This window comes from Eupeodes corollae, chromosome 1 (assembly GCF_945859685.1).
Source record: "Eupeodes corollae chromosome 1, idEupCoro1.1, whole genome shotgun sequence".
Classification (NCBI taxonomy): Eukaryota; Metazoa; Arthropoda; class Insecta; order Diptera; family Syrphidae; genus Eupeodes; species Eupeodes corollae.
In genome coordinates, this window is record NC_079147.1 from 124,019,385 (window position 1) to 124,042,413 (window position 23,029).

Genomic DNA, 23,029 nt, shown 5'->3' on the forward strand with positions numbered 1-23,029 from the left:
GTGAAGAAATAGATTTCATAAAAGTGAAGAGCAGGAATTACTTGAAGATTATGAGGCTAAGGGACTAAAGACTGACTTAAAATAAAATTGAAGCTACAATACTGACAATGACAATAGGCCATACGCAAAAGTGCAATTAGGAGGATCAGATTTTGAAGGACTGTTAGATAGTGGAGCGTCCTGTACGTATTTAGGAAAAGGAGCAATGAATTTGATATAAGTGCACCTGATGGAAATCAACAGAAGATAGTAGGATGTTTTAGATCGAATGTTTCATGAGATGGTAGAACACAAGAGTTGGAGATTCTCGTTGTTCCTAATCTTTTGCATTTGCAACCGCTGTACCTGGGTGTAGACTTCTGGAGTTCTTTTAATGTTGCTCCAAATATAACTAGTGAGCTTAACGCTCCAGTAATGACGAAAGAACAGCCAAATTTTAGCGATCTATCACCAGACCAAGCTAAGCAGTTAGAGGGCATCAAGTTATTGTTCCCCTCCTTTGCCATACTCGGATTGGGTAAAACCAATCTCGAAGAACATGTGATAGAAGTCCATTTTTCCAGTAGTACAGAAACTGGTGTTGGGAGTGAAAGAGGAGAGTAACAAAGCTTGGAGTTCTCTGGTTCTTTTGGCGAGAAAGAGTGAGAAAAATAGGCTGTTTCTGAATTTTAGAAAAGTAAATGCCAGAGCGAAAAAGTTTGCTTATCCTCTTTGGCATATAGAGGAAATCATAAGACTTCAGATACGAGGTTTATCTCCAGTATCGACTTGAAAGAAGATACTTTTTGGTAAATTCCTCTTGAGAGTAAGTCAAGGGAAAAGACAGCTTTTACAGTCCCTGGGTGACCATTATAACAATTTACGGTTATGATATTCGTGTTGTGTAACGCCGCCCAGAGAATGTCTAAGCTAATGGACAAAGTAATTCCTGGCCGTCTTCGACAGAATGTTTTCACAATTGAATTCTGCTAAGAGGAATTACAGCGTTACAGAACTTGAATATTATGCGGCCATATAGCATAAAGAGTAGAAATGCTCTTTACTCTTTACTAAATTTTTACATGACCAAAAATTACGGTGAAAAATACTGCAATGTCCAAAAGGCAGTACGAATTTTTGGTCTTTTGCAAAACAACATGAGAAATTCATCCTCTTCCCCGGTTCCCTACACTTGTTGTCAATGACACTCCTTTAGTTAGCTGTATTGATAAAGCCAACTTATTTGGAAGGTAGTTCGCCGAAAATTCCATCTTACCAGATAGTGTCATGACTCCCCCAGTTCTTGAACGCGTAAATGATTCTATGGGACCAATCTTTTTTCGTACTCGAACTGTGGCGAGAGTTCTGAAAGATCTCAATATTCATAAATCCTCTGGCCCAGATGGTATCCCCAGTTTTATTCTACAGAGGTGTTTTTCCACGCTAGCAAAACCACTGCGTAAGCTTTTCCATCTATCATATTCTTGTAGCTCGTTCCCAGCTGTTTTAAAACTGCATTTGTTCAGCATCTTGCTCTCTTATCGAAAATGCGTGCCCTTGCTTTCAACGAATCTCTTCTTCGTTGGATTAGAAATTTTCTTTTGAACCGTTCAATACAAGTTCTTTTGGACGGATTCAAGTCTGAAACTCATAAAATAAATGCTGGTGTGCCCCAGGGCTCCGTTTTGTCTCCGACCCTCTTCCTCATTTTTATAAATGATCTCCTGTCTGCTACTTCTAATCCAAAACATTGTTTCGCTGACGATAGCACTTTTAGCTTTTCATATTCGTTTCCAGACTCAAAACCCTTCTCTTTGGATTTGGAACTGCAACGGCAAAATATGATTAGCTCATTAAATTCTGACCAACACAACATTGTACAATGGGGAATAAAAAATCGTGTGAAATTTAAAAAAAACCCAATGCTGTCTTGTATCGTTAAATCGAGATAAACCCTCTTTGAGACTATCTATGATTATCACTTGCATCAACGAAACGGAAAATCTTGACATCCTCGGAATGTGCATCAGCAACCACCCGATATTGCCAAAAAAAACCTAGACATCTAGTTGCAAGAAATTTGTCTCTCCGTCTGATGTGGCAACAATCCATAAAACATATATACGTCCGAAACTTGAATATAACTCTGGGCTGGTGCTCCAGTAACTAATTAAAGCCTCTTGGACAGTATTCAAAAAAGAGCTTTTAAAATGATTGGTGACACTAACATCATTAACTCGTTTACATCACTCGAACATCGAGGCAAGGATTCTTGCCTCACCCTTTCTTACCGTTATTTTAACGGACTATGCTATAGTGAAATAGCCAGTTGCATTCCTCCCCTTAAAAAATTTGAGCACAACTTCGGCCGTACTATGAAGTACAGAGATTCTTTTTTTAGTTGTACTCAGCGAATGTGGAACGCCTTGCCATGCTCTATCTTTTCCTGTCATTACAATGTTCAGAAATTTAAAACCAATGTACACCGACACCTTCTATCCAACTGTTCGCTAATTATAAAAAAAAATATGGTCGGTTTATATACTCTCACGTGTCCATATGGAGGAGATCATGACCGAACATTTAACACCAGAGGTGGACTTTAGTTCACCATATTTTTCTGCAGAAGAATATGTTGAACTAAAGAAGACAAAAGAACAAGAAAAGAACAAATTACCAGACATTTGCATCTCAGATGGATTCGTTTATAAACGAACATACACTAGAATGGGTGACGCATTTCAGAACGACCGAGCGTGTAAGCTCTGGGTTCCGAAAGAGTTGTGCGAGGGTCTTTTGAAAACGGCACACGATTCCCCAATGTCTGGACACGGTGGCATAAACAAAACGCTGTCAAAATTAAGACAAAAATATTTCTCGCCTGGAATAGCTACCGATGTTCAGAACTTGGTGAGATCGTGTGACATTTGCTAATGCAGTAAGTCAATTAATATCACTACTCGACCGCCGATGGGACAACAACGACCTTTTCAACGTTTATTCATAGACTTTTGGGCCTTCTCCAAGAACAAAAAATGGAAACACACAAAAGTAATAGATCACTTTCGTAAATATTTCTTTCTGAAGGCAACATCCTTGAGGTAGTTAAATTCCTAGAAGAAAGTGTTTTCCATGTGTTTGTGCATTCAGACAAGGGCAAACAATTCGTTACGGAATTTTGTTTCCAACTTCTCGACTAGATATGGTGTCAAACACATACGAACTGCAATTTAGTCACTGCAAACTAACGCGTCTCAAAGGGTAAACCAATCAGTTTTATGGAAGATTCGGTCCTATCTCGGTAGTGACCAAAAACATTGGGATCATCACGATAGCAATGTGGCTTTCCTATTACGAAGCGTTGTACATGATGTTATTGAAGTTGAACCATACAACGCGATAATTGGAACACCAATGGTTCAGAACGAAGTAGTCCCGTGGCATGATGGTAAGTACGTTGGACTGTCATGCAAGGGGTCTTGGGTCAAATCCCTGCCTGTGCCACCTTAATTTAAAAAATAATAATTTTCGAGGGTACTGCCTCAGGAATTGACAAATCCTTCAAGAGTAATTCTTGTCATGAAAAATTGCTTTCTCAAACTAGCCGTTCAGATTTGGCCTAAAATTATAGGTCCCCTCCATTTCTGACAACAGTACTCGCACAGGAATGGTTGAGAGTTGTAAGTCACTAGGCCCTGGTTTACAACGGACTGTTGCGTCACCCAATTTATTTATTTAATGGTTCAGAACGACAAAACATATGAACTACTATGAATGTTAGGAGCAGTAAAAAGCTGGTCCATGCCGACCAGCATCCCACCCGCAGTGGGAGTCTTGTCCCTAAGCTGTAATCTTTTGTCTTCTGTTCACTAATTATTTGTCTGTGATTTATTGTAAAATAACTCTAAATAATAAAATAAATAATGCAATGAAAACACAAACAAAAATAAAAAACCCAACCCTTTATTAAATTTAAATAAATAATAAAAATAAATGTATAATTTCCACGACGTGAATTTCAATCAATAAATGTATATGCAGTGTTATGCTCATAAAAAGTAAATAACCTCCAATAAAAACAACAACATTAACATAAAATTCACTTCATCAAAAACCAAAATAGAGTCAAACTAAAAACCTAGTGCGTGAAGAAAAAATAACCGCAGAAAAAACAAAAACACAGTTCCATGGTAATCCTACTCTCCTTTCCCTCCACTTGACACAATTATATTAGCTTAATCGTTGCAGACAATGTGTACGGTTCTATTTTACCAATACAGTGTGTTCAACGATTAAGCTTTTGCGCTTCGGAGATATTTATGTGTAATGTTGCTAGTTAACCAGGGACGGATCATTATACAGATTTTTTACTAAGGCATAACACTAGTGGAAATCTGTTATTGAAAAGTTCAAATTGGAAGGTTGTCAGATTATTTATGAATGTTAACTTCAACCACAATATGGTTTGTGCTCTAACACAAACTTTAACTTCATGTTGTTAAAATTTACGGTTCATAAGCACATCATTTACGCATGTTTTTATATCGAAGTCCAAATCTGGACAGAAATTAAACTTTCAACGAATTTGATGCTCTGTCTGACTCCATTCAAAGAATTGTTGCAAATTATCCCCACACTGAAATCGTCATTGCGGGCGACACAATTCTTCTTGGCTTCGTTATTCTAGCCAGTCAACACCAAGAGGAAGGTATGTTGAGATCTTTGCTGAGTTAAATCAATTAACTCAGCTTGTTGATGAGCCAACTCGAATCCCTGACGTTGCAGGTCAATCCGCCAACACCCTAGACTTGTTTCTTACCTCTGACCCTAATAAATACACAATTAGTGTATTACCGCCTCTAGGCACATCAGACCATTATATCGTATCTGCAAATTTCTCATGTGTAAAAACCCAGTTAAAGAAAAAACTCCTATGAGAACCGTTTGGTAATATGAGAAAGCCACCTGGGACAGCCTCAATGAATTCTTCAGGAACTTTAACTGGTCACTATGCTTCCTCGATAGTGACGTAGATTCCAGCACAGACATGTAATCAGACATGATTACAAATTAAATTCTTTGTGGAATGGGAGATTTTATCCCGAATAGGGTAAAATTAATCAAACCTAAAGTGAACTCATGGTTTGATTCGAGCTGTAAATAGGTTATTAGGATCAGGGGTGTAAGTTTTCGGATTTATAAAGCCAATCCCACTGAGGAAAACCGGAATTAGTTCAAACAAGGAAGAAAGACCTGGACTGGTCATATTCGACGAACCAAATTTTTGCATGACCAGAAATTAAGGCATAAAATACTACAATGCTCCAATGGTAGTAAAAATTTCTGGTCATTTGTAAAAAACGTACGAAACACCACGTCATCCTCGGTTCCAACGCTTGTCCACAATGACGCTCCCTATGTGAGCTCGAACTATAAAGCCAATTTGCTTGCAGCATAGTTTGCTGTTAATTCGACGGTACCGTAGAGTGTCATGAGTCCTCCTGTTCTTGAGAGCGTAAACGAATCTATTGGACGAATCTTCTTTCGCACTCGTGCAGTTGCAAGAGTACTGAGACATCTTGGCATACAAAAATCCGCTGGGCCGGGTAGTACTCCCACTATTGTTCTGAGGAAGTGTTCTTCAACGCTAGCAAAACCACTTCGTAAGCTTTTCCATCTTTCCTACCCTACAGGTCTCTTTCCAAACGGATGGAAAACAGCATTTGTACAGCCTGTCCCTAAAAAAGGCGAATCATCCTCCCCCTCTATATATCGTCCAATAGCACGCATGGAAACGCTGATTAATTATCAGCTTAAGAAATATCTTGAAGAACGGAAGTTTCATAATGAATGGCAGTATTGCTTTCGTAGCAATAGGTCTACTGGTGATCTCATGGTTTATCTCACCGAATAATGGAACAAATCTTTACATCGTTTTCGAGAAAGTAAGATTATTGCACTTGATATTTCAAAAGAATTTGATAGAGTTTGGCACCTAGCTCTCTAATTGAAAATGCCTGCTTTTGGTATAGAAGAATCCCTTCTTCATTGGGTTAAAAATTACCTTTCGGACCGTTCAATTCAATAGTGATGGACGGGTTCAAATCTGATATTCACAAAATAAACGCTGGTGTGCCCAGGGCTCCGTTTTGTCTCCGACACTATTCTTTACTTGTAAAAAATGATCTTTTGTCTGAAACTTTTAACCCACTAAATTGTTTCGCTGATGACAGTTCCCTCAGTTTTGCATATTCGTTTTTAGATTCACATCCTTGTCCTTCGGATGTGGAACTTCAACGAAAGCGTATGATAAGCTCATTAAATTGTGATCTCGACAGCATTGACCAATGGGGAATCAAAAACAGTGTAGAATTTATTGCTTCGAAAACTCAACGCTGCCTTCTGAAATTAGCACACCAAAAAGCTACCAAACTGGCCAGATAGTTTACAGACGAAACTTTAAGCAAGGCAATGCAATTGAAAATTATAACGCAAAACTCGGTCCGAAATTCATAAAATCCATTATTCTAAAACCGGTAGGAAATTCACTTTATGACAAAGGAAATCTAAAAGCTGACAAAGTAGGAGTTTATCACGCTAAAGACTTGCATGTTTAAAAATAAAAATAAAATTGACACACTCAGATGATGTTGCCCACTGCGTTATTTGATTTAGTTAAAGATACTTCAGTTTTTTTTGTAGTTTATTCTTATATGTCATTTTATAATTACATTGATAGTCTGTCATTTTTTTTTTTAGTTTAGTTCGTTAGTCTAGCTTTTTTATAATCTGGTATATTTTTTTTTTGATAAGTTCGTTAGCTAGATTTTTCTTATCTGTGATATTTTTTAGTTTAGTAGGATAAAGACTGATTTTTTTACCTGTGATACTAGATCAATAGCTAGTTCAAATGAGCATTTATTTATTTCAATAGACGCTGTGATCATTTTTCTTTGTAGATAGGTTAAAAAGTAGGCAGCTACCAAAGAGTATAAGTAGGTGTTGTCTGGAAAAAAAAAAAACAAACAAAAATAATAGAACTGCTCGACCATGGAAATAATAAAGCATAGTACCTCAGATATGGGCTACTAACCCATTATTTTTTACGATGTAAGTGGCCTCACGACCTCTCAGCCACTTCCATCGTGCCTGTTACGTGGGCCTATATGAATATAACAATACCTATAGTCGGCGAGTCGGCGCGGCTGCGTGACGGCGCGACACCGTATTCCATTCCAACGAACGTCGGAACGTAAGCACCAAAAATACTCCATTTACCATGATTGGAATCTTTCGTACGTTTCAGTCTCCAAAACTCGTTTGTTTACATTGTTGTACTTGTAATTTTGATAATAAGTCCATGAATAGTTGTAAAAACAAACGAAAACAAAACGATGCCATGGGATAACGGCACTTTGCAAAGCAAAACCAAATGGGAAGGTTAACAAGTTTTTTTCAAGGTTTTCTTCTCACTTTTTTCGATGAAAAAGTCAGTTTTAAGCTTTCATTTTGTTGGTAGCGAACCAATGTACATTTTTGTCTTGAAAAAAGCATGTTAAACAACAGTTTATTGTAATGAATTTACTAATTTAGAGTTATCACTACAAAATTCCTTAAATTTCATAATTAGCCACGAATTATTGTATCAAAGATGCGTTCGAAGAACCATCAAGTAAATAATAAATTTTCGTTAACGAACGCCCTAATATTTTTTTCCAAGTAATTAAAATCTGTATCAATTTAAATAATCCAAGTGTATTTATAGTTTCTTTTTAATAATTTAAGCTTGCAACTGTTTTTCAATTTCATTTTGATTAATAAATATTAAATTTAAAATAGAGTTACAATCGAAAAATACCTTATCCATAACAATCTTGATTGATGGAAGCATACATGTACATATTTGCTATCAAAAACGGACTATGCATCAAAGGAACACGAATGTTTTAAAAAACTAATCAGAACGATTATAGCGAACTTGTTGTATAAATGCAGAGCAAATAAAATGAAATGTTTGACATCATATATCACAAAATGAAAACTACTTAAAATCGTTCTGAATTCATGCACAACTCATTCACATACCGACTCATTCAATCGATCAAGTAATCGACATTAATGTTTATTATTGACGTACAGAAGTTTTTTTTTAGTGAATTCCCACAGTTTAACGCAAAATATAATTTTCATTCATTCCTTAAAAATGTTTGGTTACCAAAGTTCAAGTTTACTTATTATTGTTTGAAGGGTATGTTTAATAAAAGTGCTGCTAATAATGAAAAAAATAAGGAGTTTTACGTATTTATTTTTGTTTTTCTTAATATAAAAAGTACTTCCATAGATTACATTTTAAAAATGCACAACAAAGAATAAAATATACATAAACAATAGTTTTCAGATATAAACCAGAGGTTAGTGTAGAAAAATATTTGTGAGTAACCCAATATTATTTTAGGTATGTTCATTAAAGAAATTTCCGCTTCAACTAACCTTCATCAACTTTATAGAAAAAAAATTAGCATTAATAGCAGCCAAATATTTCGTAGCACATTGTAAAATGTCTGGAAATGTTCATATGCTACAAAATTCGTAGTTTTATGCGTAAGCATAGACGATAACATTATTAAGTCAAGAAGTATGTATTCTGGCGCTTTCACCGATTTTTTTTTTATTGGGTGTTCGTTTTCCCCACACTGGAATCAAAAAAGTTACTTAAATCTATTTATTGCACTCATTAAGTTGGTATTGTTTGTAACCATATTGCCTATTTTTATTCCATAAAGATGCTTTACACAAAGCAACTTAGTTTTCAAACTTGTATTCCAAAATATAACTACAAACAAAATTCTAACTCTAACAAAGTCCCTCAAAAAGAAATTTTCAGGAATATTTCTGCATCAAACAAAACTAAAATTTGGTCGTGCAATTATCGAACTGCTTAAATGATGAAAATACTAATCTAATTGGGGAATTTGAACTAGCTTAGTACTTCACAAGTATGGTTCTCGTAGAATTGCCTGCACAAAAAAATACGGAGACACCCTTATATTCTTTCCACCTGAACTCTAAGCAAACTACACCTGAAAAAAATGTCTGTTTTGTTGTTTAACAAAGTATTGAGTTACACTTTTGTCCATTTCCAATTATTCTTAACCAGTTAAAGCGCATGTTGCGTTCGCAAGTAATTTTAGTAAACAAAATACAGAACTAATAAATCATTAAATATGTATTTTTTCAATTATATTTTATTAAATATACATTAACAACATTTATTTGGATGAAAATTTAAAAGCTATACAAATCTTCCAATTTAAGACCATGTCAGCATTTCAGATTCTGTTGGTTTGGATTGTTTCGTTTTTGAACGAAGGCCAAAATGAAGCATTTAGATGTGGCTGAGGACTAAGATGAAGCATTTTAATGGGTCAGAACACTAAATGTGAGAATGTGTTTAGTGTTTGCATCATTTCACGCACACTTTGTCACATTTAGTGTGCAGTTATCTTGCAGGCAAATCGAAATGTCAGTCTGACATTCTCATCTTGTTAAATGGAGTATTTTTGGTAAGCGCGGTACATGACTGTTTACCTCCGCCGGTTTACCACCGCCAGTTTACCTCTGCCAGTTTACCTCCGCCAGTTTACCTCTGCCAGTTTACCTCTGGACAGTTTACCACCGCCGGTTTAGCACTGGACGGTTTAGCTCCAGAGCAGGTTAGGTAGTTTGAAATGTGACTTATTTTGCCCACAGGGTGCTTCTTAATTAATGCAAAGGCCGATATTTCTGCTTTTTCGTGTTTTATTTTATAGTGTCATTCGGCCGTGAGTTTATTTATTTTTAAATACTCTTACTCATGAATGTTTTTATGGTCAATTTCTATATTTTCTATAGAAGAAAGAGAAATTTGAGCTTTGTTTGATTAAGTCGTTCAAGTTTTGAATGGTTTTTTTGATTGGTAACCCAGAGAAGAAGTACTATTGAGACTAGATGCATCAATGAACAAGATATATTACTGTGTAACTATAAATGCGTCCTATTCTTTGTCTTATGAAAGAAAAGAGTAGATATACTGTTCAAGCCAAACATATGATATATTATTCTGCGCGTCTGGAAGTATGCTACTAACCCCGTCACACTTTAAAGAATCATTCCACTGAAATGCACTAATACGTGCATATACCAAAGAAACTATTTACTTGAAAGTGGGTGCAGTCACGTGTATCATAGTAGGGACGTTTTTTATGGGTTTCAATACCTAATACATTTTCGCAATCAATGTATGGAAGAGAAAACTAGTGAAACTGAGATGTAAGGTGGTCCTCTTCTCTCAGAATTTTTGGTGAAAGCAAAACCTTGACTACATTTTTCTCTCTTTTGCACTTACAGAAATTTATTCAACGATTTTGTTGAATGTCCGGGCAGTTACCTATAATTCCTTGTGACACAGGTTTTAGTTTGTGGCAAAACACATACTAGAAAGTTGCTCGAATGGGCGATAGAATGGTTTCTGCATGTGCGCGGACTCTCATATAAGTCAATAGTGTTCACTTTAGAAACCACTGTTTCGAAACTAAAAGTTGCATGTAAGTGCTAGCCTAAGTGCATCTGGTTGCTTATAGTAGCTGTTTTTTGTTTTCGAAAATGATACGTGTTCTCTTTTAACATGTAGTACAGCAACAACCTAAAAATTAGTTTTAATTATGAGGGGTAGATGTGTTTCAAATAGTTAGACATTGAGTGCTGCAGTTGAAAGAAAAATGGCAGACAAAATTTAAAAAGTAAACAAGCGTACAAAAATGAGATAGCAGCATTAAAGCTGTATGTCTTGCATCTACAACTTTTATTTCACAGCTAGTATCATCATGGAGCAATATTTCTTAGCTGCAATATGGTGTTGCATTACTTAATACAAATATTAACCCTCTAATGCCTTATTTTTGTATATGATTCAAAAATTCAGCATATACTAAAATGCATGTGATAAACACGAATCTGAAATCAGTTTTTCATTACATAAAAGTATTCACCTTTTACAGGTAAAAATAAGGAGACCGCCTGTAGGCGGGCTCAGGTCTTATCATGAAAAAAAAATAACACAGGTGTAACATAATGGGTTATTCAAAATATTTTATTTAAATGCTGAAAAATAAAGAAAATCAAGAATAAACCTAACGTTGATGAAAAGTCATAAAGCAAGACTTTGAGGTAGAATTACAGAGGTTTATTTTACATTTTGTGCAATATGCTTGCGTCTCCGATTTACATCCCGGTTGCTTGCAAGTTTTCTTACCATTGCGGTCCTGAAATATGCACCAGTGGCCAACATTATCATATCGAACTTCTGAAGTCGGAAAGTAAGACTTTTTTGATTTCGAAGGTGGTGGTATTGGTGATGACACTGGCCGGCCTCTAGGTTTCTTGGAATCGGTTGAAATTATGCACAAAGTCTCAGCTACTTCTGATCGAAAATTTGGAAGTTCAATGGTGACTTCCTTGTTTGACCTATGATAAAGGATATAAGCATTTACCATCGCCACATCCAATAGATGAAAAAAAATTCGATTTGTCCATTTCCTTGTTTTCATACGAATGTGATATCGACCTAGAAGACCATCCATTAGATCGACACCTCCCATATGTCGATTATACTCTTTTATAATAAATGGACAGTCAATTTCGATCTTCTGCTTCGTTTTTCTATCCCATCGTGAAGATGTGGAAGGTCCTGGGTTTGACATGTTTGATAAAAAAGGTTTAACACCGCAATAAGTAGATAAAAGTCGAACGCTCTTATTGTCCATCCACAAAACGCTGCTAATATCAATGCCGTTTACATTAGCAACGTATTCTTCCGAGTAACCTCGCTCAACTTTGCGCTTCGCCAGGTCCGCTTCGGTGGATAATTTTATATTTGGAACTCGATTTGATCGAACTGTTCCCAAACTATAAATTCCTCGACTTCTTAGGTATGTAAGAAGCCCTATTGACGTGTAAAAATTGTCAAAATATACAATATGATTTACGTCATCTGGAATATGTTTTGACAAGCGCACGACGACATTTGAAGATGCTCCAAGATCTGGTGCATTTACAGGCACCACATTATCTCCTGCACCTGAGTAAATCTCGCAAGCATACGAAAATCCCATACTATCACATAAAACGAACAGCTTAGTTCCCCATTTATGTGGTTTGGCTGGCATATATTGACGTGTAGGGTTACCTCCCATTTTTGTTGCACACATTTGTTCATCAACACAAAGCCGATGTAACATAGGAATAGACCCAAAACGTTCATTGAAATGATTTATCAATGGTCTTATTCGGTGTAATTTGTCGTATCCAGGCTGGCCCTTATGCACCATGGTAGAATTGTCGTTGAAATGGAGAAACTGACGTATTTGTTCGAACCTCATTCGAGTCATTGCATTTCGGATTGGTTCGAATGAATGTCTTCCCCAATAAGAACGAACATTTGGATATCGGTACACAGACATAAACATCATGATGCCGATGAACTGACGAATCTCTTGTTTGTTAGTAACAAACCGAGCTTCGATTTTCTGTTGACAAGCATATAAATTCATTTGGTCAACGAGGTGTTGATAGAAATCATCAGTCAAGAAGTATTGAAAAAAATCAAATGGTGTTTTCAGAGCTTTGACGTCATTTGGCAACTCTTTTTCACCCCGAAAAATGATTTCATTTACATGCACTTGCAAGTTTTTCTTCTTCCACATAATAGACCGGAACTCCTGAGCATCATTTCGCATGCAATTAAAGGGCCCAATAAATTGACCAGTTGTAGAAATATCTGGATCTGGACCATCTTCTTCCTGTTCCAATTCGAAGCAATTTGAATTGCGTTTTCGTTTCCTGGAACGTGGAGTAACACCATCAGATACAACACTACTGGAATTTGATTGCAATGTAGCAAGTGCAGCAGCAGACGTGGAAGGCAACGATGCAAAAGAGCTAAAATTCAGACTTGCAACTTCAGGATCCATCAATAATTCAGTTGAATTTAGATTGTTTTGTAAGCAATCGTCAATCAAAAACTCGTCTTCCGAACACATAAAATCTGGATCATCAAAATTATCATCTTCATCAAAATCTTCACCATCCATATCTTCACTACTCGAAAAATATTCAACAAGGTCAGCTTTATCATCCTTCGTCTTAAAAAGATTCCTCAAAGATTTTCTCGACATATCTACATGAGAAACTTGGAATCAGTATGTACTGGGGAGAAGAAAAAAATTACACTTAACTACCTGAGGCCGCCTCTAGGCGGGCTCCAAAAAAACACTCATGAACGACACAAAGAACGAAACAGCACATCACTTTTTTTCACAAATCAACAAAAAATAATTTATTTACTTACTCGTAATTTTTCCAATAGAAATTTACCAATATTAGATTTTTTTTTTTAATTTGAAAAACGAGGTTTTTAAAAAAATATTTATTTTACAAAAAATACCACTTTTTTAATTTCAATTGAATGTAAATCGCGAACAACAAGCGCAAAGAACTTGCAATAAAAAGCAATGCACAAAACAATATGTAATCTAGAGGTAAAGCCTAACAGATTATTGAAAAAACAAGAAACCGCTACCTTTGGCACTTGTTTAATTAAGACCGCCTTGAGGCGGGGTGAGGCATTAGAGCCAAAAATACAAGTTAAGATTTAAATACAAAGTTTTAGTTAAAAAAGTCTGGAAAAGCTAATGTCGTCTGAGGCACTAGGTATTACTCCAGAAGAGTCTCCTGATACTAGTCTTATTGACTTATATTCAAAAGTTGTTAGAAGGGAAACCGCACTCTCACTCTCATTTTGAACAAGCTCACATGACAAACTAGTAAGTACACACGTTAGAAGACAAATTAATAAATTCATATAATCCCCTAGGAAAATATGCATGAACCCTTAAACAAATTACATCAAGAACTATTTCGACAGAAATAGGTATTGTATTTAGAGAATCATATCGTTCTTAGAATAATAAAATTGTTGTTAAGGAGTAAAGAAGATTTCGTCAAAGAAAATACATGCACAACTTTTCTTAAAAATTAACGAAATATATTAAAATTAAAGAAGACACAATATTAGAAATATTTTCATCAAACTAAATTTGAAAATCGAATTGAATCGTAGTGGGTTTCATGTATTAAGTCGCCTTGTCCTGTTTTAAATGCTGAACACGTTTCAGAAACTACCTTATCTGACTGCTTGAATGGTTTAATTTTTCACTTATTATCATTATTGCACTGCCTTACCTTTTCAATATGTCAATGTCAAGTCCGAGCTATTTGCTGTCATTGTTTTCACCATAGAGGAAATATAAGAGATGAAAATATATTTCGTCTATAGCTTTCACATCAACGTATGTATATTTTAAATCAGCTTCAATAATAAAATCCGGATGGAATAAGTCCTGTTTTTTTCGGCAAATATGCAAAGATGTGGAACGTGCAGTATTTTGGCCCAAGCGCGTAAGTTCCCGTTTATAAAGAACATCATTCCATTTGAATTTAGATTCCTAATCGTATTGTTCATAGAAACCGAGCGCAGTATCCGCAAAAAATCCATATCACCTGCCAGAGGAGAACCAAGAAGTTCAAGGAACTAGTAGTCCAGTGCTGGTGGAAGCTTAGATGATCACCGCTAATATTGTGAAATTTGCATTCGCCACGAAGACCTGAGTGATGCAAGCAAAATGGATTCCAAAAAAGCGTGTCGATCAAAAACCCAAGAAAGCACTATTGAATATGAAGCTACGAACGGACCTGTGTTAAAAAGAAAAATTAACAAAAAGAGCAAGTGACTGAAAAAAATAACTCTTCATACCTGCCACGAAAACAACAATGAAGATGTGGCGAAATTGTTTAAAAATCCAAGAAAATTGACAATAAAAAGAGGAACAGATTTACGTTAAAAACTTGACAAGAAAAAAGGTTTTCCTACAAAAAAAGCAGACAAATTGAAAGAAAAAATGAATCACCGAGTGTCAATAAGAATTGAAAAGATATTGATGAGTTAGCTAAGAAGCATGATGAGAATGCCCTAGACTTTGAAACCAAAGAAGAAGAATGTGTTAAAGAAGGAAAATGCTGAAAAGTCCGATCGCTGTCCCCAGATGATTTTGAAAAAGAAAACTATTGCATCAAGAACAGCGCTACACCACCAGAAGTAAGTTTTTTTTTAAATCCGAAAACAATTTTAATTGATTGATTTACTCATTTAAAGGTTGTCCCACAATATCCAATACATAAGACTTATCAAGAACCAATCGGCCTGCTTCCACTTAAAGGACACTTAAACTATTTCTTAAAAAAAGTAAAAGACTGGCTTTTTACAATTGATTTAAATTGATAACTATTATTGAATTTTGTATCATAGTTTTATAATCATAAAAAATGTACCATTTTGTTGTTATTTTTGCCTAAATTTTATGATGAATTATTTAGTACCTATGAATGTATGTATATACCTACTCTTTTTATATTCAGTTATACTATCTTTAAAATATTTATTGATTTACTTAACTCATTGAACCATTGTTTTATTATTTGTATTGCTGATTGTCGACCCACAACAGTTTCTAATTTATTGTAAAATTAAATCACAATGTATCATTCAATACTAACTTTCAAGTTAAAGAATGATAGCTATTATTTATTCTTTTTTACACTTGCTATTGTACTAGTTTTAAGTTGGAAATGAAAAAATGAATGAATAAATTGTTTCTAATTCTAATTCTAGGTCCACCACTTCCGATCTAGGATTATTTAGATCGTTAGAGATTTGAAATATAGAGAGAAACCAAATATCAGTTTTTATAACGATGATAGTAGGAGTAAATTTATATTAAAGTTTTGTAAATATCAAAATTCAAACGAATAATTTTATTATAGTGACATAATATAAGGCTTTTGTAGATGATCCAAATTCATGAAGTAACTTTTTTCAAAAATAATTGTGATAATTTTCATAATCTTAAATATCTTTCCTTAATATTCGGCTTACAATTTTTAGTACTTCTTCTTACTACAAATTTGTAGCCATAGTCGAGTTGTCGAATTTGTAGTTTTCTGAAGAAATATAATATATATATATTTTAAAATATAGCATTGTTCTTACATTTTTACTAAAAATAGGTAAACACAAAAATGTTATTGACTATCTTTTAATTCTATAGAAAAGATATTGAAACTTTTTCAAATTCTAAAAATCGAGTTTAGACTTTAGTATCTTGAGAATAAAAAAATATACTGACTTAAGAGATCTTTTATACCATATAATAATACTTACTTAATACTTATTATGTAAGATTTCTTAGGAAAATTAAGGTTCAACAAAAATCTTTAGCGAGCATCAATGGGAAGTTTTCAGTATGGGCCACTCTAAGTCTCTTTTTTTGTATTATGTAGAGACTTAAAAGGTTATTACTAACCTTGACATTAACTAAAGCTTTCACACTGGACGGAGACGGTTTTTTTCCATACGGACGATTTAAAACAGCCGTCTCAACGACTGAAATATACGGCGACCGTGCCGTCGCCGTCTATCAGTGGCGTACGTGACTACGCCATGTACATGGAGTATTAGAATTTCTCTTTGCAATTTTTGTTCAATAGATATAGGTGGTGTGCTTACTACTTACTACCAAAATCTGGATTGAAAATTTCCTCTACGGCTAATTGAGAAAGTTCAAATACTTCCTTTATCACCACCTTTTTCACCAACAAATTTAATTAAAACTTGTCATTTTCAATTTAATTTCAAGACAAAAAGGAAAAATGTACTTCTCGCATTTGTATTAAATTTATTTTAGTTTGCAAACTCAATACAACATAATATGCTCTCTATGAACGTTCAGTTTAAATTATGGACTGGGCCGATTTTATTCTTTACTCATAGTAAATGTAGACATAATTGCATGTGCTGACATAAAGCATATATTTAAAAAGAAATTCTACAAATATTACGTTTGTTAATGTTAACTAGATTTGTTTAAACGAAACAATCCATATTAGCATCCTGTATTAAATTATTGTAGGCCAGTTAGTCTCGATCCATTTGAATTTCTCTGTAAAAGGTTCACCCGGCACCCGGCAGTGAACATACAAAAAGGAAATTTAAGGCAAATAATACAAAACACCACTTAATTCATTTTTTTTATAATTCAATTGAAAAGCTGTTATCCACCAATTTCATAATTGACCAGGGCTCATCAAATTTTTGAAAACCAAAAAGAAATGTTTTTCGTGAAAAAATTACATTTATTTTTATTTGTTCTAATTACTCAATAACTTAAATAAATTTTAACGTCTATAATATTTTAATTATTGAATTGAAATTGAATTTTAAAAACTAACTATGCTAAATTACATACAAATTTGAAAAACAAAATTACAACATTATATAATAACTACTTTCGCCACGACGAACTATGTCGTGGAATCAACTGAACGGCAGAGTCAAATCGACTTCGAAGTTTCCTTTTGATTTGTTGCTGAAAAGAACACATCAATTAGTGTTTCAGAAGTATGTGGTTTATGTAAAACTTACTTAGAAGTAGTCCTGCGCCTGCCATCATGAGCCTTCTGGTCAATTATTGATTCTATTATAATTATAGAATTATTGGAATAGAGATCGTAAGTCGGTCATGAATACAAAATCTTGGCTTCTAAGGTCATTTACTTTGATATTCTTTTTGGAGCTAAATTCCAAAATCTCAATTGCGTAGGTAAAGGTTTCCGGATTGCGCAGCCACAGGAGTTTATCAATTCATGGAATTCAGCTTCTATTTTGCCAGTCTTTAAGTTTACTAAAATTGCCTCGAATTCTAAAGTATTATAATTAATTATAATTTATTTTTGAAGAAGACTTGCCAATGATATCCAACTCCCGTAATTTATGTGCTACATTCTCTGAACAGGTTGCTTCGAAATCGACCTTCTGTCTAGTTACGTACCTCATCTGCATGCGTCGACTGTATAAGCCTCAGCGGCAGCAGTAGTCCCTGTCTCAGCCAACTAAGTGTGCAAGTTGTAGTCATTTAGCGGCAGCGTGACATTTGGAGCTACAAGCCTGGACTTCGAAGAAGATGTGAATTAAGTGAGTTGATAACGATATAAATATTTCAATTCTATTCTTTTACTTTCACAACTAATCGCCGCGCGCTGTTGCACTCTGTGGAATCAGAAGATTTTGTTTTTGTTGCTGCTGGAAGAGTAGTTTCTAGGGGCAGATGTCGCTGATCATGGTTCAACAACAGCAATTGAGGACAATCCATACAAATTGTTTAGAATTTATTGTCAATGTCCACACAATGTCCAGCTTCTGTCGTTAAAAACATTGATATAAGGTATTTTGGTAGAAAAATATGATATAAAAAACTTACTTGTAAACAGCGGCCTTATTTTGAGCAAAGCTTAGCATCCCGGATTCCTTGAAGGAAGTTGGTTCTTGCATTATGCTATGAAACATCATCTAAATGAAACCGCAGACTATACAAACAATCAATAATTGTTACACCTGCAATATTACTTAATTTATTGTTTATTCCTTAAAATGGACTTGAATTACTTCATTATAAAGGTTTTTGTTCTAAAAAATATCAAATTATATTAAATATCGAAACAATTTACAAAAAACTTACTCTTAACATCCCAAACGAATTGTTTTATTTTGCAAAATTAAAAGCTTGGAATTTACTTTTTTAGAGGATACGCTGCATTTCCTATGAACATTTTTGTCCTGAAATTGATTGAATTCTGTTAAATATTCAAACAAAACAAAAAAAATACAAAAACTTACTTAAATATCATATTTTGCTTTGAAAATTGCACTGTGGAAGTGTCATAATTCATAACATAAAGAATGAAAGAAAATTAAAAACAACACGAAACTAAATGTCAAAAGTTTTCTATTAGAAGGTATAATAAATAATAATAATAATAATAATAAATAATAAACTACCTTACCTGCTCTGGAGGTAAACCGTCCAGAGGTAAACCGGCGGTGGTAAACTGTCCAGAGGTAAACTGGCAGAGGTAAACCGGCGGTGGTAAACTGGCAGAGGTAAACCGGCGGTGGTAAACTGGCAGAGGTAAACCGGCGGAGGTGAACTGTCCTGCTTCGGGTTTTCATATACAAAGATATTTTCTTCTCATCCTGTATTAATACTACGTATATCTTAGATTTACACCCTTGAACAATTCATTTAAGTTCATCCGTTGGATGAACAATCGTGTCTAATACATTCCGGCATGCACTAGTAGTAATTTGTCTACCCCCTTAACCCTTGAGTAAAAATAAGACAAAACTATTATTGCATGCGCAGAACGAAACGACTAGATAGAATAACACAGGAATTGTCAAAAGAAATATCATAACAAAAACATGGACAGTCTGTATAGCAGAATTTATTTTTGGTAAGTATTATTAACTAGATTTAACTAATTCCTAGCAACATGTATTATATTTTATTATTCTTATTTCGGTTATTGTTTAGCTACTTTTGCTGAAAACATAGAAAACAAATTCGGAAATAGCCAAATCGGTGTATTTTTTTCATAAACTTTAATAGAAAAATCGGGGGAAGTGCAATTTTGTTTTATTTTTTTTTTATTAATTTTATTGTTTTATTTTTTTTATTAATTAAAAAAGTTGAAAAATGACAGATACTTGTTGCTTGACTGAAATTTTGGTAATTGGAGCCTAAAACAAGTTTTTTTTGCATTGATTGCACGGCGGCCGGCGCGGCCGGCGCGCGTCTTCATATTTCTTGTGGAACATCTAGCAAAGACATTCATGGAGAAATTAATTGCAGTCGGGAGACTTACAAATGTTATAATTTAAAATAGAGAAAGACTATAGTTAATTAACGAAAGTCTGAGTGCGATGAGAATACACATTTGTATCTTTGTGTTTGTATTTTGGTTTGGTTGTAATTTTACATACGCAAAACGGTAGACTTTCCATACAAAAATGATAAGGCAAAAGCAGGTGAATTGCGATTTCGTGTAGAAATTTTATATTCTTGGTTGAGATTTTATATTTTTGATGTTTTGAGGATTGTTTTAGGAAATTATAATTTGAACTATTATAGTAAATATGTAGGTATTGTATTATTATGAAATAACACATAATAAATATATTTTTTTTAATTTGATCGCCTAAACTTTTCTTACAGTTTGTTTTCAAATCGAGCATAAAGAAGTTTAAATCTTCAAAGTCTTAGAACGATGTTTTTTTTAATAAATAATTCTTTTGATAGAAAACGCAATTTAAAAGCTGGTTACACTATTATTGACAACTTATAGTGAAATAAAATATTTTGATGCATGTTAAATTTTGTACACATTTAAAAAGATAGTAAACATACCTACCATTATCGCATAATTGAAGGAAATTTTAGCTTGGACGTTTTTTAATGGTTGTGAATTTTTTAAAATTAAAACAAATAATTAAGTTTATGAAGTACCTAGGTAGTTATAACTTCCGGTCGAAAAAGTGTTTCATTGTCAAATTTGGAGACAGTTTTACTTAAGTTCTTATGATATTATGCTATATGTAGGCATTTATTATAATCTATCTACAATAGTAAGTTTTCAAGAATGTAAGGAAATGCTTTCTTTCATTTTAGTAAACCTACCCTGGCCCATTTTCAAACTTACATAAACTTTGTTTAGATCTTTATGTTTAGAGAAATATTAGACTTTGTAATTGTACATACCTACATAAATTTGATGACTTTGTCTCAGTGGTAAGATATCTAAATTTTAGCAAATGCAATTTTTTTTCTGTCAGAGCAAAGTTTTTAAAATTGAGGTAATTTGTCTATACATTTGGAAAAACATAAGTTTTAAGCTTTAGGTGTCAAAGGTTGTAAACAGAATGGGAGAGTACAAATAGCTTAGCCGCCAAGATTTGGCCAAAAGCGTGCGCTTTTGACTATTGAAACGGGGTTTTATTTCTTTTCGTGCAGTAAGTAAAGGCAATTTTAGAAGTTATGATTTAGATTGAAAAAAATTCTATACCTAGTCTATTTAAAAATATTTACTAAATTTTAGGATTGAAAAAATATATCTGGCTCAAAATCACCAAGGTTGCAAATTTCAAAATTGGTTTTATGACAAAAAAAAAATGTTCTTATTTGAGATTTTATATTTTTGATGATTTAAGGATTGTTTTATTGAATTAAAACTTGAACTATTATAGGCAAGTAAATATGTAGATATTGTATTGTTATGAAATAATAGATAATAAATAATTTTCTTTTAGAAATTTGATCGCCTTAGCCTTTCTTACAGTTTGTTTTCAAAGCGAGAATATAGGAGTTTATATCTTCAAAGTCTTAGAATGATGTTTTTTTTAATAAATAAATTTGTTGATTAAAACTAAACGCAATTGAAAAGCTGGTTACACAATTATTGACAATTTATAGTGAAATAAAATATTTTGATGCATGTTAAATTTTGTACACATATAAAAAGATAGTAAATATACCTACCTATTGTCGCATAATTTTAGGAAATTTTAGCTTGGACGTGTTTTAAAGGTAGTGAATTTTTTAAATGGGATTTGGAACTTTTAAAATATTGTGTTTTGAAAATTAATATAAATAATTAACGGTTAGAGTACGATAACTTAGGCGAAAAAGTTTAATGACGGACGGATTTGTATAGAACAGTTTAAAAAAGGCCTCGTTTAGACAGTAGGGGCAATTAAAAAAAATATGTACGTTAAACTGAAAACAACTATTAATTATTATTGGTAGTACTTACAACTAAGTTTTATACATTTTTTAAAGCCAAATTAGCTTGTTTTTATATCAAGTCAAAACTATGCATATTTTTTGAAAAAAAATTGTTTTAAACTCAAAATTTGTATAAAAAAAAGTAAAAAAAAAAAATTAAAGTATAATTTTTCAAAACTTTAAGATTATCTCCTACTGTTTTTCTTTGAATTTACTGCTCTTATTTGTTTTTGATCAAAAACTGAAAACTAGATTATTTTATGTCTTGTAAAATTGAAAATTACCAAAAATAAAAGTTTTTAATTAAAATGCTTTTTCCTTGCTTAAGTATTTACGTAGTCTTATTTTGATAGTTATAATCGAATATGGATTAAGATATACCTAGGGTAATTTAATTTTTCTTAAATGCAGCTTATTTAAATGCAAAAGAAACTTTGCATGCACTGCATCTTGCACGCACCGCACCTTGAACCCCTACTATTAAAACTATCAAAATAAGACCACTAAAGCAAAAAAAATAATTTAATTAAAATATTTTTTTTGGTAATTTTCAATTTTTTTAAGAACTAGAAGACAAAAAATCATCTAGTTTTTAGGTTTTGATCAAAAACAATAAAGAGCAATAAATTCTAAAAAAAACCGTAGGAGATAATCTTAAAGTTTTAAAAATTACACTTTAATCCTTTTTTTAACTTTTTTTGCAAAAATTTTGAATTTGAAACAATTTTTTTCAAAAACTACACATAGTTTTGACTTGATTTAAAAACTGGCTAATAGAAAGAATGATGGCTTTGAAAAAGAATGATGGCTTAAAAAAATTGTAAGTATTACCATTATTTTTTCCCATTTTAAATACATTTTTTTAAATTGACCCTCCCACCTAAACGGGGGGAGATAGACCCCCTCACATAGTAAAAAATGACTGTTTTTAAATGTTCCATACAAATACGTCATTAAACTTTGTCGCTTAAATTATCGTACTCTTGCCTAGTTGAGTTTTTAAAGTACGTATGTAGCTATTTATAACTTTTGGTCAAAAGTGTTTCAAGGACAAATTTTGAGACAGTTTTACTCAAGTTCTTATGATATTATGATATATGTAGGTGTTTATTATAATCTATTTACAATAGTTATTTTTCATGGATTTAAGGAAATGTTTTATTTTATTTTAGTAAACCTACCCTGGCCCATTTTTAAACTTACATTAACTTTGTTTCGATCTTTAATTTTAGAGAAATATTAGACTTTGTAATTGTACTTACCTGCATAAATTTGATGAATTT

At 33.3% G+C, this 23,029-nt stretch overlaps 2 long non-coding RNA genes across 9 annotated transcripts; one reads left to right on the forward strand and one right to left on the reverse strand.

Moving 5' to 3' along the window:
• Positions 1-10,282: 10,282 nt before the first annotated feature.
• On the forward strand, positions 10,283-15,994 carry LOC129943052 (uncharacterized). Of its 3 annotated transcripts, none has more exons than XR_008781155.1 (4): positions 10,283-10,562; positions 14,351-14,472; positions 14,539-15,169; positions 15,227-15,994. It is a non-coding gene; the product is annotated as an uncharacterized LOC129943052 (long non-coding RNA). The 3 variants fall into 3 exon arrangements; XR_008781156.1 differs by lacking the exon at positions 10,283-10,562 and adding an exon at positions 13,651-13,838; XR_008781154.1 differs by lacking the exon at positions 10,283-10,562 and having other exon boundaries at positions 13,651-14,472.
• Positions 15,995-17,230: 1,236 nt separating this feature from the next.
• On the reverse strand, positions 17,231-21,646 carry LOC129943241 (uncharacterized). Of its 6 annotated transcripts, none has more exons than XR_008781193.1 (7): positions 18,803-18,942; positions 18,645-18,742; positions 18,533-18,592; positions 18,387-18,475; positions 18,144-18,325; positions 17,552-18,078; positions 17,231-17,495 (listed from the first exon to the last, which is right to left on the reverse strand). It is a non-coding gene; the product is annotated as an uncharacterized LOC129943241 (long non-coding RNA). The 6 variants fall into 6 exon arrangements; XR_008781190.1 differs by lacking the exon at positions 18,533-18,592 and adding an exon at positions 18,970-21,646 and having other exon boundaries at positions 17,232-17,495; positions 18,387-18,520; positions 18,803-18,833; XR_008781191.1 differs by having other exon boundaries at positions 17,232-17,495; positions 18,387-18,520; positions 18,572-18,592; positions 18,803-18,941.
• Positions 21,647-23,029: the final 1,383 nt, after the last annotated feature.